Source organism: Hydractinia symbiolongicarpus, chromosome 11 (assembly GCF_029227915.1).
Source record: "Hydractinia symbiolongicarpus strain clone_291-10 chromosome 11, HSymV2.1, whole genome shotgun sequence".
Taxonomy (NCBI): Eukaryota; Metazoa; Cnidaria; class Hydrozoa; order Anthoathecata; family Hydractiniidae; genus Hydractinia; species Hydractinia symbiolongicarpus.
The window spans coordinates 15,833,209-15,848,786 of record NC_079885.1 but is presented as its reverse complement, the minus strand read 5'-3'; the positions used below and the strand labels follow the sequence as shown (position 1 = coordinate 15,848,786).

General features: G+C 40.6%; 28 non-coding genes across 28 annotated transcripts; all 28 read right to left on the bottom strand.

The window, feature by feature from the left end:
• Positions 1–23: 23 nt before the first annotated feature.
• Positions 24–142, bottom strand: LOC130615436 (5S ribosomal RNA). The gene has a single exon (XR_008976524.1). It is a non-coding gene; the product is annotated as a 5S ribosomal RNA (ribosomal RNA).
• A 450-nt stretch (positions 143–592) lies between these two features.
• Positions 593–711, bottom strand: LOC130615850 (5S ribosomal RNA). The gene has a single exon (XR_008976937.1). It is a non-coding gene; the product is annotated as a 5S ribosomal RNA (ribosomal RNA).
• Positions 712–1,161: 450 nt separating this feature from the next.
• On the bottom strand, positions 1,162–1,280 carry LOC130617986 (5S ribosomal RNA). The gene has a single exon (XR_008979062.1). It is a non-coding gene; the product is annotated as a 5S ribosomal RNA (ribosomal RNA).
• Positions 1,281–1,730: 450 nt separating this feature from the next.
• Positions 1,731–1,849, bottom strand: LOC130615629 (5S ribosomal RNA). Its single transcript, XR_008976717.1, has one exon. It is a non-coding gene; the product is annotated as a 5S ribosomal RNA (ribosomal RNA).
• Positions 1,850–2,299: 450 nt separating this feature from the next.
• On the bottom strand, positions 2,300–2,418 carry LOC130615710 (5S ribosomal RNA). The gene has a single exon (XR_008976798.1). It is a non-coding gene; the product is annotated as a 5S ribosomal RNA (ribosomal RNA).
• Positions 2,419–2,868: 450 nt separating this feature from the next.
• On the bottom strand, positions 2,869–2,987 carry LOC130615627 (5S ribosomal RNA). Its single transcript, XR_008976714.1, has one exon. It is a non-coding gene; the product is annotated as a 5S ribosomal RNA (ribosomal RNA).
• Positions 2,988–3,437: 450 nt separating this feature from the next.
• LOC130615709 (5S ribosomal RNA) lies at positions 3,438–3,556 on the bottom strand. The gene has a single exon (XR_008976797.1). It is a non-coding gene; the product is annotated as a 5S ribosomal RNA (ribosomal RNA).
• Positions 3,557–4,006: 450 nt separating this feature from the next.
• Positions 4,007–4,125, bottom strand: LOC130615243 (5S ribosomal RNA). Its single transcript, XR_008976333.1, has one exon. It is a non-coding gene; the product is annotated as a 5S ribosomal RNA (ribosomal RNA).
• A 450-nt stretch (positions 4,126–4,575) lies between these two features.
• LOC130615242 (5S ribosomal RNA) lies at positions 4,576–4,694 on the bottom strand. Its single transcript, XR_008976332.1, has one exon. It is a non-coding gene; the product is annotated as a 5S ribosomal RNA (ribosomal RNA).
• Positions 4,695–5,144: 450 nt separating this feature from the next.
• Positions 5,145–5,263, bottom strand: LOC130617263 (5S ribosomal RNA). Its single transcript, XR_008978340.1, has one exon. It is a non-coding gene; the product is annotated as a 5S ribosomal RNA (ribosomal RNA).
• Positions 5,264–5,713: 450 nt separating this feature from the next.
• On the bottom strand, positions 5,714–5,832 carry LOC130615626 (5S ribosomal RNA). The gene has a single exon (XR_008976713.1). It is a non-coding gene; the product is annotated as a 5S ribosomal RNA (ribosomal RNA).
• Positions 5,833–6,282: 450 nt separating this feature from the next.
• Positions 6,283–6,401, bottom strand: LOC130615506 (5S ribosomal RNA). The gene has a single exon (XR_008976595.1). It is a non-coding gene; the product is annotated as a 5S ribosomal RNA (ribosomal RNA).
• A 450-nt stretch (positions 6,402–6,851) lies between these two features.
• LOC130615625 (5S ribosomal RNA) lies at positions 6,852–6,970 on the bottom strand. The gene has a single exon (XR_008976712.1). It is a non-coding gene; the product is annotated as a 5S ribosomal RNA (ribosomal RNA).
• A 450-nt stretch (positions 6,971–7,420) lies between these two features.
• LOC130615241 (5S ribosomal RNA) lies at positions 7,421–7,539 on the bottom strand. Its single transcript, XR_008976331.1, has one exon. It is a non-coding gene; the product is annotated as a 5S ribosomal RNA (ribosomal RNA).
• A 450-nt stretch (positions 7,540–7,989) lies between these two features.
• On the bottom strand, positions 7,990–8,108 carry LOC130615240 (5S ribosomal RNA). Its single transcript, XR_008976329.1, has one exon. It is a non-coding gene; the product is annotated as a 5S ribosomal RNA (ribosomal RNA).
• A 450-nt stretch (positions 8,109–8,558) lies between these two features.
• On the bottom strand, positions 8,559–8,677 carry LOC130615239 (5S ribosomal RNA). Its single transcript, XR_008976328.1, has one exon. It is a non-coding gene; the product is annotated as a 5S ribosomal RNA (ribosomal RNA).
• A 450-nt stretch (positions 8,678–9,127) lies between these two features.
• Positions 9,128–9,246, bottom strand: LOC130615238 (5S ribosomal RNA). The gene has a single exon (XR_008976327.1). It is a non-coding gene; the product is annotated as a 5S ribosomal RNA (ribosomal RNA).
• A 450-nt stretch (positions 9,247–9,696) lies between these two features.
• LOC130617251 (5S ribosomal RNA) lies at positions 9,697–9,815 on the bottom strand. Its single transcript, XR_008978328.1, has one exon. It is a non-coding gene; the product is annotated as a 5S ribosomal RNA (ribosomal RNA).
• A 450-nt stretch (positions 9,816–10,265) lies between these two features.
• On the bottom strand, positions 10,266–10,384 carry LOC130617238 (5S ribosomal RNA). The gene has a single exon (XR_008978316.1). It is a non-coding gene; the product is annotated as a 5S ribosomal RNA (ribosomal RNA).
• A 450-nt stretch (positions 10,385–10,834) lies between these two features.
• On the bottom strand, positions 10,835–10,953 carry LOC130617226 (5S ribosomal RNA). The gene has a single exon (XR_008978304.1). It is a non-coding gene; the product is annotated as a 5S ribosomal RNA (ribosomal RNA).
• A 451-nt stretch (positions 10,954–11,404) lies between these two features.
• On the bottom strand, positions 11,405–11,523 carry LOC130617095 (5S ribosomal RNA). The gene has a single exon (XR_008978173.1). It is a non-coding gene; the product is annotated as a 5S ribosomal RNA (ribosomal RNA).
• A 450-nt stretch (positions 11,524–11,973) lies between these two features.
• LOC130615875 (5S ribosomal RNA) lies at positions 11,974–12,092 on the bottom strand. The gene has a single exon (XR_008976962.1). It is a non-coding gene; the product is annotated as a 5S ribosomal RNA (ribosomal RNA).
• A 450-nt stretch (positions 12,093–12,542) lies between these two features.
• On the bottom strand, positions 12,543–12,661 carry LOC130616622 (5S ribosomal RNA). Its single transcript, XR_008977702.1, has one exon. It is a non-coding gene; the product is annotated as a 5S ribosomal RNA (ribosomal RNA).
• A 450-nt stretch (positions 12,662–13,111) lies between these two features.
• Positions 13,112–13,230, bottom strand: LOC130615624 (5S ribosomal RNA). Its single transcript, XR_008976711.1, has one exon. It is a non-coding gene; the product is annotated as a 5S ribosomal RNA (ribosomal RNA).
• A 451-nt stretch (positions 13,231–13,681) lies between these two features.
• Positions 13,682–13,800, bottom strand: LOC130615622 (5S ribosomal RNA). Its single transcript, XR_008976710.1, has one exon. It is a non-coding gene; the product is annotated as a 5S ribosomal RNA (ribosomal RNA).
• A 450-nt stretch (positions 13,801–14,250) lies between these two features.
• LOC130615874 (5S ribosomal RNA) lies at positions 14,251–14,369 on the bottom strand. The gene has a single exon (XR_008976961.1). It is a non-coding gene; the product is annotated as a 5S ribosomal RNA (ribosomal RNA).
• Positions 14,370–14,819: 450 nt separating this feature from the next.
• LOC130617214 (5S ribosomal RNA) lies at positions 14,820–14,938 on the bottom strand. The gene has a single exon (XR_008978292.1). It is a non-coding gene; the product is annotated as a 5S ribosomal RNA (ribosomal RNA).
• A 450-nt stretch (positions 14,939–15,388) lies between these two features.
• On the bottom strand, positions 15,389–15,507 carry LOC130615621 (5S ribosomal RNA). The gene has a single exon (XR_008976709.1). It is a non-coding gene; the product is annotated as a 5S ribosomal RNA (ribosomal RNA).
• Positions 15,508–15,578: the final 71 nt, after the last annotated feature.

Here is a 15,578-nt window from a genome sequence, read left to right as displayed (position 1 = left end):
TAATGTAACGTGAAAAAGTCAATAGCCTACGACACCGGGAGTTCCCAGGCGGTCCCCCATCCAAGTACTATCCCGGCCCGACGATGCTTAACTTCCGTGATCGAACGAGAACAGGTGTGTTCATCGTGGTATGGTCGTAGACAAACAAACGGGCAGATATCTACGATTTATTAGCACATTACATCGAAAATGGTTCAAACTTTAAAGGTCATATTTCTTGACTGGATCATTCGAAATAGGTCGTGTTTATGTGCGTTTGACAGCTCTTTTTAAGCGCTATCGATTCTTGACAACAATAATGCGCTTTATGATTTCCGGTAAAAAGTTCCAACGAAGGAAATCTAGGGTGCTTTCCGACTTAATTTTATTATGACAAAGTTAATTAGCAAAGTAACTACATCGCCATTTTCTTTGTCCGACGCTTGTAATCCATTCATTTGCGACTTGGCGCATTTATTGCTGCCAGATCGTAGCCGTTTTGAAGGGAAAGCAACTTCTAATCATGTCTCTTTCTTGATTTACTCAGCGGCTATTTCGTAAAAAAGATACGTCACAGTCGTAATGATAAATAATGTAACCTGAAAAAGTCAATAGCCTACGACACCGGGAGTTCCCAGGCGGTCCCCCATCCAAGTACTATCCCGGCCCGACGATGCTTAACTTCCGTGATCGGACGAGAACAAGTGTGTTCATCGTGGTATGGTCGTAGACAAACAAACGGGCAGATATCTACGATTTATTAGCACATTACATCGAAAATGGTTCAAACTTTAAAGGTCATATTTCTTGACTGGATCATTCGAAATAGGTCGTGTTTATGTGCGTTTGACAGCTCTTTTTAAGCGCTATCGATTCTTGACAACAATAATGCCCTTTATGATTTCCGGTAAAAAGTTCCAACGATGGAAATCTAGGGTCCTTTCCGACTTAATTTTCATATGACAAAGTTAATTAGCAAAGTTACTACATCGCCATTTTCTTTGTCTGACGCTCGTAATCCATTCATTTGCGACTTGGCGCATTTATTGCTGCCAGATCGTAGCCGTTTTGAAGGGAAAGCAACTTCTAATCATGTCTCTTTCTTGATTTACTCAGCGGCTATTGCGTAAAAAAGATACGTCCCAGTCGTAATGATAAATAATGTAACGTGAAAAAGTCAATAGCCTACGACACCGGGAGTTCCCAGGCGGTCCCCCATCCAAGTACTATCCCGGCCCAACGATGCTTAACTTCCGTGATCTGACGAGAACAGGTGTGTTCATCGTGGTATGGTCGTAGACAAACAAACGGGCAGATATCTACGATTTATTAGCACATTACATCGAATATGGTTTAAACTTTAAAGGTCATATTTCTTGACTGGATTATCCGAAATAGGTCGTGTTTATGTGCATTTGAAAGCTCATTTCAAGCGCTATTCGTTAATTACGACAATAATGCGCTTTAAGATTTCCGGTAAAAAGTTCCAACGAAGGAAATCTAGGGTACTTTCAGACTTAATTTTCATATGACAAAATTAGTTAGCAAAGTAAGTACACCGCTATTTTCTTTGTCTGACGCTCGTAATCCATTCATTTGCGACTTGGCGCATTTATTGCTGCCAGATCGTAGCCGTTTTGAAGGGAAAGCAACTTCTAATCATGTCTCTTTCTTGATTTACTCAGCGGCTATTTCGTAAAAAAGATACGTCACAGTCGTAATGATAAATAATGTAACGTGAAAAAGTCAATAGCCTACGACACCGGGAGTTCCCAGGCGGTCCCCCATCCAAGTACTATCCCGGCCCGACGATGCTTAACTTCCGTGATCGGACGAGAACAGGTGTGTTCATCGTGGTATGGTCGTAAACAAACAAACGGGCAGATATCTACGATTTATTAGCACATTACATCGAAAATGGTTTAAACTTTAAAGGTCATATTTCTTGACTGGATCATCCGAAATAGGTCGTTTTTATGTGCATTTGAAAGCTCATTTCAAGCGCTATCCATTAATTACGACAACCATGCGCTTTATGATTTCCGGTAAAAAGTTCCAACGAAGGAAATCTAGGGTGCTTTCCGACTTAATTTTCATATGACAAAGTTAATTAGCAAAGTTACTACATCGCCATTTTCTTTGTCTGACGCTCGTAATCCATTCATTTGCGACTTGGCGCATTTATTGCTGCCAGATCGTAGCCGTTTTGAAGGGAAAGCAACTTCTAATCATGTCTCTTTCTTGATTTACTCAGCGGCTATTTCGTAAAAAAGATACGTCACAGTCGTAATGATAAATAATGTAACGTGAAAAAGTCAAAAGCCTACGACACCGGGAGTTCCCAGGCGGTCCCCCATCCAAGTACCATCCCGGCCCAACGATGCTTAACTTCCGTGATCGGACGAGAACAGGTGTGTTCATCGTGGTATGGTCGTAGACAAACAAACGGGCAGATATCTACGATTTATTAGCACATTACATCGAAAATGGTTCAAACTTTAAAGGTCATATTTCTTGACTGGATCATTCGAAATAGGTCGTGTTTATGTGCGTTTGACAGCTCTTTTTAAGCGCTATCGATTCTTGACAACAATAATGCGCTTTATGATTTCCGGTAAAAAGTTCCAACGAAGGAAATCTAGGGTACTTTCAGACTTAATTTTCATATGACAAAATTAGTTAGCAAAGTAAGTACACCGCTATTTTCTTTGTCTGACGCTCGTAATCCATTCATTTGCGACTTGGCGCATTTATTGCTGCCAGATCGTAGCCGTTTTGAAGGGAAAGCAACTTCTAATCATGTCTCTTTCTTGATTTACTCAGCGGCTATTTCGTAAAAAAGATACGTCACAGTCGTAATGATAAATAATGTAACGTGAAAAAGTCAATAGCCTACGACACCGGGAGTTCCCAGGCGGTCCCCCATCCAAGTACTATCCCGGCCCGACGATGCTTAACTTCCGTGATCGGACGAGAACAGGTGTGTTCATCGTGGTATGGTCGTAAACAAACAAACGGGCAGATATCTACGATTTATTAGCACATTACATCGAAAATGGTTTAAACTTTAAAGGTCATATTTCTTGACTGGATCATCCGAAATAGGTCGTTTTTATGTGCATTTGAAAGCTCATTTCAAGCGCTATCCATTAATTACGACAACCATGCGCTTTATGATTTCCGGTAAAAAGTTCCAACGAAGGAAATCTAGGGTGCTTTCCGACTTAATTTTCATATGACAAAGTTAATTAGCAAAGTTACTACATCGCCATTTTCTTTGTCTGACGCTCGTAATCCATTCATTTGCGACTTGGCGCATTTATTGCTGCCAGATCGTAGCCGTTTTGAAGGGAAAGCAACTTCTAATCATGTCTCTTTCTTGATTTACTCAGCGGCTATTTCGTAAAAAAGATACGTCACAGTCGTAATGATAAATAATGTAACGTGAAAAAGTCAAAAGCCTACGACACCGGGAGTTCCCAGGCGGTCCCCCATCCAAGTACCATCCCGGCCCAACGATGCTTAACTTCCGTGATCGGACGAGAACAGGTGTGTTCATCGTGGTATGGTCGTAGACAAACAAACGGGCAGATATCTACGATTTATTAGCACATTACATCGAAAATGGTTCAAACTTTAAAGGTCATATTTCTTGACTGGATCATTCGAAATAGGTCGTGTTTATGTGCGTTTGACAGCTCTTTTTAAGCGCTATCGATTCTTGACAACAATAATGCGCTTTATGATTTCCGGTAAAAAGTTCCAACGAAGGAAATCTAGGGTGCTTTCCGACTTAATTTTATTATGACAAAGTTAATTAGCAAAGTAACTACATCGCCATTTTCTTTGTCTGACGCTTGTAATCCATTCATTTGCGACTTGGCGCATTTATTGCTGCCAGATCGTAGCCGTTTTGAAGGGAAAGCAACTTCTAATCATGTCTCTTTCTTGATTTACTCAGCGGCTATTTCGTAAAAAAGATACGTCACAGTCGTAATGATAAATAATGTAACGTGAAAAAGTCAATAGCCTACGACACCGGGAGTTCCCAGGCGGTCCCCCATCCAAGTACTATCCCGGCCCGACGATGCTTAACTTCCGTGATCGGACGAGAACAGGTGTGTTCATCGTGGTATGGTCGTAGACAAACAAACGGGCAGATATCTACGATTTATTAGCACATTACATCGAAAATGGTTCAAACTTTAAAGGTCATATTTCTTGACTGGATCATTCGAAATAGGTCGTGTTTATGTGCATTTGAAAGCTCATTTCAAGCGCTATCCATTAATGACGACAACCATGCGCTTTATGATTTCCGGTAAAAAGTTCCAACGAAGGAAATCTAGGGTGCTTTCCGACTTAATTTTCATATGACAAAGTTAATTAGCAAAGTTACTACATCGCCATTTTCTTTGTCTGACGCTCGTAATCCATTCATTTGCGACTTGGCGCATTTATTGCTGCCAGATCGTAGCCGTTTTGAAGGGAAAGCAACTTCTAATCATGTCTCTTTCTTGATTTACTCAGCGGCTATTTCGTAAAAAAGATACGTCACAGTCGTAATGATAAATAATGTAACGTGAAAAAGTCAATAGCCTACGACACCGGGAGTTCCCAGGCGGTCCCCCATCCAAGTACTATCCCGGCCCGACGATGCTTAACTTCCGTGATCGGACGAGAACAGGTGTGTTCATCGTGGTATGGTCGTAGACAAACAAACGGGCAGATATCTACGATTTATTAGCACATTACATCGAAAATGGTTCAAACTTTAAAGGTCATATTTCTTGACTGGATCATTCGAAATAGGTCGTGTTTATATGCGTTTGATAGCTCTTTTTAAGCGCTATCGATTCTTGACAACAATAATGCGCTTTATGATTTCCGGTAAAAAGTTCCAACGAAGGAAATCTAGGGTGCTTTCCGACTTAATTTTATTATGACAAAGTTAATTAGCAAAGTAACTACATCGCCATTTTCTTTGTCTGACGCTTGTAATCCATTCATTTGCGACTTGGCGCATTTATTGCTGCCAGATCGTAGCCGTTTTGAAGGGAAAGCAACTTCTAATCATGTCTCTTTCTTGATTTACTCAGCGGCTATTTCGTAAAAAAGATACGTCACAGTCGTAATGATAAATGATGTAACGTGAAAAAGTCAATAGCCTACGACACCGGGAGTTCCCAGGCGGTCCCCCATCCAAGTACTATCCCGGCCCAACGATGCTTAACTTCCGTGATCGGACGAGAACAGGTGTGTTCATCGTGGTATGGTCGTAGACAAACAAACGGGCAGATATCTACGATTTATTAGCACATTACATCAAAAATGGTTTAAATTTTAAAGGTCATATTTCTTGACTGGATTATCCGAAAAAGGTTGTGTTTATGTGCATTTGAAAGCTCGTTTCAAGCGCTATCCATTAATTACGACAATAATGCGCTTTAAGATTTCCGGTAAAAAGTTCCAAGAAAGGCAATCTAGGGTACTTTCAGACTTAATTTTCATATGACAAAGTTAATTAGCAAAGTAACTAGATCGCCATTTTCTTTGTCTGACGCTCGTAATCCATTTATTTGCGACGTGGCGCATTTATTGCAGCAAGATTGTAGCCGTTTTGAAGGGAAAGCAACTTCCAATCATGTCTCTTTCTTGATTTACTCAGCGGCTATTTCGTAAAAAAGATACGTCACAGTCGTAATGATAAATAATGTAACGTGAAAAATTCAATAGCCTACGACACCGGGAGTTCCCAGGCGGTCCCCCATCCAAGTACTATCCCGGCCCGACGATGCTTAACTTCCGTGATCGGACGAGAACAGGTGTGTTCATCGTGGTATGGTCGTAAACAAACAAACGGGCAGATATCTACGATTTATTAGCACATTACATCGAAAATGGTTTAAACTTTAAAGGTCATATTTCTTGACTGGATCATCCGAAATAGGTCGTTTTTATGTGCATTTGAAAGCTCATTTCAAGCGCTATCGATTCTTGACAACAATAATGCGCTTTATGATTTCCGGTAAAAAGTTCCAACGAAGGAAATCTAGGGTGCTTTCCGACTTAATTTTATTATGACAAAGTTAATTAGCAAAGTAACTACATCGCCATTTTCTTTGTCTGACGCTTGTAATCCATTCATTTGCGACTTGGCGCATTTATTGCTGCCAGATCGTAGCCGTTTTGAAGGGAAAGCAACTTCTAATCATGTCTCTTTCTTGATTTACTCAGCGGCTATTTCGTAAAAAAGATACGTCACAGTCGTAATGATAAATAATGTAACGTGAAAAAGTCAATAGCCTACGACACCGGGAGCTCCCAGGCGGTCCCCCATCCAAGTACTATCCCGGCCCGACGATGCTTAACTTCCGTGATCGGACGAGAACAGGTGTGTTCATCGTGGTATGGTCGTAGACAAACAAACGGGCAGATATCTACGATTTATTAGCACATTACATCGAAAATGGTTCAAACTTTAAAGGTCATATTTCTTGACTGGATCATTCGAAATAGGTCGTGTTTATGTGCATTTGAAAGCTCATTTCAAGCGCTATCCATTAATTACGACAACCATGCGCTTTAAGATTTCCGGTAAAAAGTTCCAACGAAGGCAATCTAGGGTACTTTCAGACTTAATTTTCATATGACAAAGTTAATTAGCAAATTAACTACATCGCCATTTTTTTTGTCTGACGCTCGTAATCCATTCATTTGCGACTTGGCGCATTTATTGCTGCCAGATCGTAGCCGTTTTGAAGGGAAAGCAACTTCTAATCATGTCTCTTTCTTGATTTACTCAGCGGCTATTTCGTAAAAAAGATACGTCACAGTCGTAATGATAAATAATGTAACGTGAAAAAGTCAATAGCCTACGACACCGGGAGTTCCCAGGCGGTCCCCCATCCAAGTACTATCCCGGCCCGACGATGCTTAACTTCCGTGATCGGACGAGAACAGGTGTGTTCATCGTGGTATGGTCGTAAACAAACAAACGGGCAGATATCTACGATTTATTAGCACATTACATCGGAAATGGTTTAAACTTTAAAGGTCATATTTCTTGACTGGATCATCCGAAATAGGTCGTTTTTATGTGCATTTAAAAGCTCATTTCAAGCGCTATCCATTAATTACGACAACCATGCGCTTTATGATTTCCGGTAAAAAGTTCCAACGAAGGAAATCTAGGGTGCTTTCCGACTTAATTTTCATATGACAAAGTTAATTAGCAAAGTTACTACATCGCCATTTTCTTTGTCTGACGCTCGTAATCCATTCATTTGCGACTTGGCGCATTTATTGCTGCCAGATCGTAGCTGTTTTGAAGGGAAAGCAACTTCTAATCATGTCTCTTTCTTGATTTACTCAGCGGCTATTTCGTAAAAAAGATACGTCACAGTCGTAATGATAAATAATGTAACGTGAAAAAGTCAATAGCCTACGACACCGGGAGTTCCCAGGCGGTCCCCCATCCAAGTACTATCCCGGCCCGACGATGCTTAACTTCCGTGATCGGACGAGAACAGGTGTGTTCATCGTGGTATGGTCGTAGACAAACAAACGGGCAGATATCTACGATTTATTAGCACATTACATCGAAAATGGTTCAAACTTTAAAAGTCATATTTCTTGACTGGATCATTCGAAATAGGTCGTGTTTATGTGCGTTTGACAGCTCTTTTTAAGCGCTATCGATTCTTGACAACAATAATGCGCTTTATGATTTCCGGTAAAAAGTTCCAACGAAGGAAATCTAGGGTGCTTTCCGACTTAATTTTATTATGACAAAGTTAATTAGCAAAGTAACTACATCGCCATTTTCTTTGTCTGACGCTTGTAATCCATTCATTTGCGACTTGGCGCATTTATTGCTGCCAGATCGTAGCCGTTTTGAAGGGAAAGCAACTTCTAATCATGTCTCTTTCTTGATTTACTCAGCGGCTATTTCGTAAAAAAGATACGTCACAGTCGTAATGATAAATAATGTAACGTGAAAAAGTCAATAGCCTACGACACCGGGAGTTCCCAGGCGGTCCCCCATCCAAGTACTATCCCGGCCCGACGATGCTTAACTTCCGTGATCGGACGAGAACAGGTGTGTTCATCGTGGTATGGTCGTAGACAAACAAACGGGCAGATATCTACGATTTATTAGCACATTACATCGAAAATGGTTCAAACTTTAAAGGTCATATTTCTTGACTGGATCATTCGAAATAGGTCGTTCTTATGTGCATTTGAAAGCTCATTTCAATTGCTATCCATTAATTACGACAACCATGCGCTTTATGATTTCCCGTAAAAAGTTCCAACGAAGGAAATCTAGGGTGCTTTCCGACTTAATTTTCATATGACAAAGTTAATTAGCAAAGTTACTACATCGCCATTTTCTTTGTCTGACGCTCGTAATCCATTCATTTGCGACTTGGCGCATTTATTGCTGCCAGATCGTAGCCGTTTTGAAGGGAAAGCAACTTCTAATCATGTCTCTTTCTTGATTTACTCAGCGGCTATTTCGTAAAAAAGATACGTCACAGTCGTAATGATAAATAATGAAACGTGAAAAAGTCAATAGCCTACGACACCGGGAGTTCCCAGGCGGTCCCCCATCCAAGTACTATCCCGGCCCGACGATGCTTAACTTCCGTGATCGGACGAGAACAGGTGTGTTCATCGTGGTATGGTCGTAGACAAACAAACGGGCAGATATCTACGATTTATTAGCACATTACATCGAAAATGGTTCAAACTTTAAAGGTCATATTTCTTGACTGGATCATTCGAAATAGGTCGTGTTTATGTGCGTTTGACAGCTCTTTTTAAGCGCTATCGATTCTTGACAACAATAATGCGCTTTATGATTTTCGGTAAAAAGTTCCAACGAAGGAAATCTAGGGTGCTTTCCGACTTAATTTTATTATGACAAAGTTAATTAGCAAAGTAACTACATCGCCATTTTCTTTGTCTGACGCTTGTAATCCATTCATTTGCGACTTGGCGCATTTATTGCTGCCAGATCGTAGCCGTTTTGAAGGGAAAGCAACTTCTAATCATGTCTCTTTCTTGATTTACTCAGCGGCTATTTCGTAAAAAAGATACGTCACAGTCGCAATGATAAATAATGTAACGTGAAAAAGTCAATAGCCTACGACACCGGGAGTTCCCAGGCGGTCCCCCATCCAAGTACTATCCCGGCCCGACGATGCTTAACTTCCGTGATCGGACGAGAACAGGTGTGTTCATCGTGGTATGGTCGTAGACAAACAAACGGGCAGATATCTACGATTTATTAGCACATTACATCGAAAATGGTTCAAACTTTAAAGGTCATATTTCTTGACTGGATCATTCGAAATAGGTAGTGTTTATGTGCGTTTGACAGCTCTTTTTAAGCGCTATCGATTCTTGACAACAATAATGCGCTTTATGATTTCCGGTGAAAAGTTCCAACGAAGGAAATCTAGGGTGCTTTCCGACTTAATTTTATTATGACAAAGTTAATTAGCAAAGTAACTACATCGCCATTTTCTTTGTCTGACGCTTGTAATCCATTCATTTGCGACTTGGCGCATTTATTGCTGCCAGATCGTAGCCGTTTTGAAGGGAAAGCAACTTCTAATCATGTCTCTTTCTTGATTTACTCAGCGGTTATTTCGTAAAAAAGATACGTCACAGTCGTAATGATAAATAATGTAACGTGAAAAAGTCAATAGCCTACGACACCGGGAGTTCCCAGGCGGTCCCCCATCCAAGTACTATCCCGGCCCAACGATGCTTAACTTCCGTGATCGGACGAGAACAGGTGTGTTCATCGTGGTATGGTCGTAGACAAACAAACGGGCAGATATCTACGATTTATTAGCACATTACATCAAAAATGGTTTAAATTTTAAAGGTCATATTTCTTGACTGGATTATCCGAAAAAGGTTGTGTTTATGTGCATTTGAAAGCTCGTTTCAAGTGCTATCCATTAATTACGACAATAATGCGCTTTAAGATTTCCGGTAAAAAGTTCCAAGAAAGGCAATCTAGGGTACTTTCAGACTTAATTTTCATATGACAAAGTTAATTAGCAAAGTAACTACATCGCCATTTTCTTTGTCTGACGCTCGTAATCCATTTATTTGCGACGTGGCGCATTTATTGCAGCAAGATTGTAGCCGTTTTGAAGGGAAAGCAACTTATAATCATGTCTCTTTCTTGATTTACTCAGCGGCTATTGCGTAAAAAACATACGTCCCAGTCCTAATGATAAATAATGTAACGTGAAAAAGTCAATAGCCTACGACACCGGGAGTTCCCAGGCGGTCCCCCATCCAAGTACTATCCCGGCCCAACGATGCTTAACTTCCGTGATCGGACGAGAACAGGTGTGTTCATCGTGGTATGGTCGTAGACAAACAAACGGGCAGATATCTACGATTTATTAGCACATTACATCAAAAATGGTTTAAATTTTAAAGGTCATATTTCTTGACTGGATTATCCGAAATAGGTTGTGTTTATGTGCATTTGAAAGCTCATTTCAAGCGCTATCCATTAATTACGACAATAATGCGCTTTAAGATTTCCGGTAAAAAGTTCCAACGAAGGCAATCTAGGGTACTTTCAGACTTAATTTTCATATGACAAAGTTAATTAGCAAAGTAATTACATCGCCATTTTCTTTGTCTGACGCTCGTAATCCATTTATTTGCGACGTGGCGCATTTATTGCAGCAAGATTGTAGCCGTTTTGAAGGGAAAGCAACTTCTAATCATGTCTCTTTCTTGATTTACTCAGCGGCTATTGCGTAAAAAAGATACGTCCCAGTCGTAATGATAAATAATGTAACGTGAAAAAGTCAATAGCCTACGACACCGGGAGTTCCCAGGCGGTCCCCCATCCAAGTACTATCCCGGCCCAACGATGCTTAACTTCCGTGATCGGACGAGAACAGGTGTGTTCATCGTGGTATGGTCGTAGACAAACAAACGGGCAGATATCTACGATTTATTAGCACATTACATCGAAAATGGTTTAAACTTTAAAGGTCATATTTCTTGACTGGATTATCCGAAATAGGTCGTGTTTATGTGCATTTGAAAGCTCATTTCAAGCGCAATCGATTAATTACGACAACCATGCGCTTTAAGATTTCCGGTAAAAAGTTCCAACGAAGGCAATCTAGGGTACTTTCAGACTTAATTTTCATATGACAAAGTTAATTAGCAAATTAACTACATCGCCATTTTTTTTTGTCTGACGCTCGTAATCCATTCATTTGCGACTTGGCGCATTTATTGCTGCCAGATCGTAGCCGTTTTGAAGGGAAAGCAACTTCTAATCATGTCTCTTTCTTGATTTACTCAGCGGCTATTTCGTAAAAAAGATACGTCACAGTCGTAATGATAAATAATGTAACGTGAAAAAGTCAATAGCCTACGACACCGGGAGTTCCCAGGCGGTCCCCCATCCAAGTACTATCCCGGCCCGACGATGCTTAACTTCCGTGATCGGACGAGAATAGGTGTGTTCATCGTGGTATGGTCGTAAACAAACAAACGGGCAGATATCTACGATTTATTAGCACATTACATCGAAAATGGTTTAAACTTTAAAGGTCATATTTCTTGACTGGATCATCCGAAATAGGTCGTTTTTATGTGCATTTGAAAGCTCATTTCAAGCGCTATCCATTAATTACGACAACCATGCGCTTTATGATTTCCGGTAAAAAGTTCCAACGAAGGAAATCTAGGGTGCTTTCCGACTTAATTTTCATATGACAAAGTTAATTAGCAAAGTTACTACATCGCCATTTTCTTTGTCTGACGCTCGTAATCCATTCATTTGCGACTTGGCGCATTTATTGCTGCCAGATCGTAGCCGTTTTGAAGGGAAAGCAACTTCTAATCATGTCTCTTTCTTGATTTACTCAGCGGCTATTTCGTAAAAAAGATACGTCACAGTCGTAATGATAAATAATGTAACGTGAAAAAGTCAATAGCCTACGACACCGGGAGTTCCCAGGCGGTCCCCCATCCAAGTACTATCCCGGCCCGACGATGCTTAACTTCCGTGATCGGACGAGAACAGGTGTGCTCATCGTGGTATGGTCGTAGACAAACAAACGGGCAGATATCTACGATTTATTAGCACATTACATCGAAAATGGTTCAAACTTTAAAGGTCATATTTCTTGACTGGATCATTCGAAATAGGTCGTGTTTATGTGCGTTTGACAGCTCTTTTTAAGCGCTATCGATTCTTGACAACAATAATGCGCTTTATGATTTCCGGTAAAAAGTTCCAACGAAGGAAATCTAGGGTGCTTTCCGACTTAATTTTATTATGACAAAGTTGATTAGCAAAGTAACTACATCGCCATTTTCTTTGTCTGACGCTCGTAATCCATTTATTTGCGACGTGGCGCATTTATTGCAGCAAGATTGTAGCCGTTTTGAAGGGAAAGCAACTTCTAATCATGTCTCTTTCTTGATTTACTCAGCGGCTATTGCGTAAAAAAGATACGTCCCAGTCGTAATGATAAATAATGTAACGTGAAAAAGTCAATAGCCTACGACACCGGGAGTTCCCAGGCGGTCCCCAATCCAAGTACTATCCCGGCCCAACGATGCTTAACTTCCGTGATCGGACGAGAACAGGTGTGTTCATCGTGGTATGGTCGTAGACAAACAAACGGGCAGATATCTACGATTTATTAGCACATTACATCGAAAATGGTTTAAACTTTAAAGGTCATATTTCTTGACTGGATTATCCGAAATAGGTCGTGTTTATGTGCATTTGAAAGCTCATTTCAAGCGCTATCGATTAATTACGACAACCATGCGCTTTAAGATTTCCGGTAAAAAGTTCCAACGAAGGCAATCTAGGGTACTTTCAGACTTAATTTTCATATGACAAAGTTAATTAGCAAATTAACTACATCGCCATTTTTTTTGTCTGACGCTCGTAATCCATTCATTTGCGACTTGGCGCATTTATTGCTGCCAGATCGTAGCCGTTTTGAAGGGAAAGCAACTTCTAATCATGTCTCTTTCTTGATTTACTCAGCGGCTATTTCGTAAAAAAGATACGTCACAGTCGTAATGATAAATAATGTAACGTGAAAAAGTCAATAGCCTACGACACCGGGAGTTCCCAGGCGGTCCCCCATCCAAGTACTATCCCGGCCCGACGATGCTTAACTTCCGTGATCGGACGAGAACAGGTGTGTTCATCGTGGTATGGTCGTAAACAAACAAACGGGCAGATATCTACGATTTATTAGCACATTACATCGAAAATGGTTTAAACTTTAAAGGTCATATTTCTTGACTGGATCATCCGAAATAGGTCGTTTTTATGTGCATTTGAAAGCTCATTTCAAGCGCTATCCATTAATTACGACAACCATGCGCTTTATGATTTCCGGTAAAAAGTTCCAACGAAGGCAATCTAGGGTACTTTCAGACTTAATTTTCATATGACAAAGTTAATTAGCAAATTAACTACATCGCCATTTTTTTTTGTCTGACGCTCGTAATCCATTCATTTGCGACTTGGCGCATTTATTGCTGCCAGATCGTAGCCGTTTTGAAGGGAAAGCAACTTCTAATCATGTCTCTTTCTTGATTTACTCAGCGGCTATTTCGTAAAAAAGATACGTCACAGTCGTAATGATAAATAATGTAACGTGAAAAAGTCAATAGCCTACGACACCGGGAGTTCCCAGGCGGTCCCCCATCCAAGTACTATCCCGGCCCGACGATGCTTAACTTCCGTGATCGGACGAGAACAGGTGTGTTCATCGTGGTATGGTCGTAAACAAACAAACGGGCAGATATCTACGATTTATTAGCACATTACATCGAAAATGGTTTAAACTTTAAAGGTCATATTTCTTGACTGGATCATCCGAAATAGGTCGTTTTTATGTGCATTTGAAAGCTCATTTCAAGCGCTATCCATTAATTACGACAACCATGCGCTTTATGATTTCCGGTAAAAAGTTCCAACGAAGGAAATCTAGGGTGCTTTCCGACTTAATTTTCATATGACAAAGTTAATTAGCAAAGTTACTACATCGCCATTTTCTTTGTCTGACGCTCGTAATCCATTCATTTGCGACTTGGCGCATTTATTGCTGCCAGATCGTAGCCGTTTTGAAGGGAAAGCAACTTCTAATCATGTCTCTTTCTTGATTTACTCAGCGGCTATTTCGTAAAAAAGATACGTCACAGTCGTAATGATAAATAATGTAACGTGAAAAAGTCAATAGCCTACGACACCGGGAGTTCCCAGGCGGTCCCCCATCCAAGTACTATCCCGGCCCGACGATGCTTAACTTCCGTGATCGGACGAGAACAGGTGTGCTCATCGTGGTATGGTCGTAGACAAACAAACGGGCAGATATCTACGATTTATTAGCACATTACATCGAAAATGGTTCAAACTTTAAAGGTCATATTTCTTGACTGGATCATTCGAAATAGGTCGTGTTTATGTGCGTTTGACAGCTCTTTTTAAGCGCTATCGATTCTTGACAACAATAATGCGCTTTATGATTTCCGGTAAAAAGTTCCAACGAAGGAAATCTAGGGTGCTTTCCGACTTAATTTTATTATGACAAAGTTGATTAGCAAAGTAACTACATCGCCATTTTCTTTGTCTGACGCTCGTAATCCATTTATTTGCGACGTGGCGCATTTATTGCAGCAAGATTGTAGCCGTTTTGAAGGGAAAGCAACTTCTAATCATGTCTCTTTCTTGATTTACTCAGCGGCTATTGCGTAAAAAAGATACGTCCCAGTCGTAATGATAAATAATGTAACGTGAAAAAGTCAATAGCCTACGACACCGGGAGTTCCCAGGCGGTCCCCCATCCAAGTACTATCCCGGCCCAACGATGCTTAACTTCCGTGATCGGACGAGAACAGGTGTGTTCATCGTGGTATGGTCGTAGACAAACAAACGGGCAGATATCTACGATTTATTAGCACATTACATCGAAAATGGTTTAAACTTTAAAGGTCATATTTCTTGACTGGATTATCCGAAATAGGTCGTGTTTATGTGCATTTGAAAGCTCATTTCAAGCGCTATCGATTAATTACGACAACCATGCGCTTTAAGATTTCCGGTAAAAAGTTCCAACGAAGGCAATCTAGGGTACTTTCAGACTTAATTTTCATATGACAAAGTTAATTAGCAAATTAACTACATCGCCATTTTTTTTGTCTGACGCTCGTAATCCATTCATTTGCGACTTGGCGCATTTATTGCTGCCAGATCGTAGCCGTTTTGAAGGGAAAGCAACTTCTAATCATGTCTCTTTCTTGATTTACTCAGCGGCTATTTCGTAAAAAAGATACGTCACAGTCGTAATGATAAATAATGTAACGTGAAAAAGTCAATAGCCTACGACACCGGGAGTTCCCAGGCGGTCCCCCATCCAAGTACTATCCCGGCCCGACGATGCTTAACTTCCGTGATCGGACGAGAACAGGTGTGTTCATCGTGGTATGGTCGTAAACAAACAAACGGGCAGATATCTACGATTTATTAGCACATTACATCGAAAATGGTTTAAACTTTAAAGGTCATA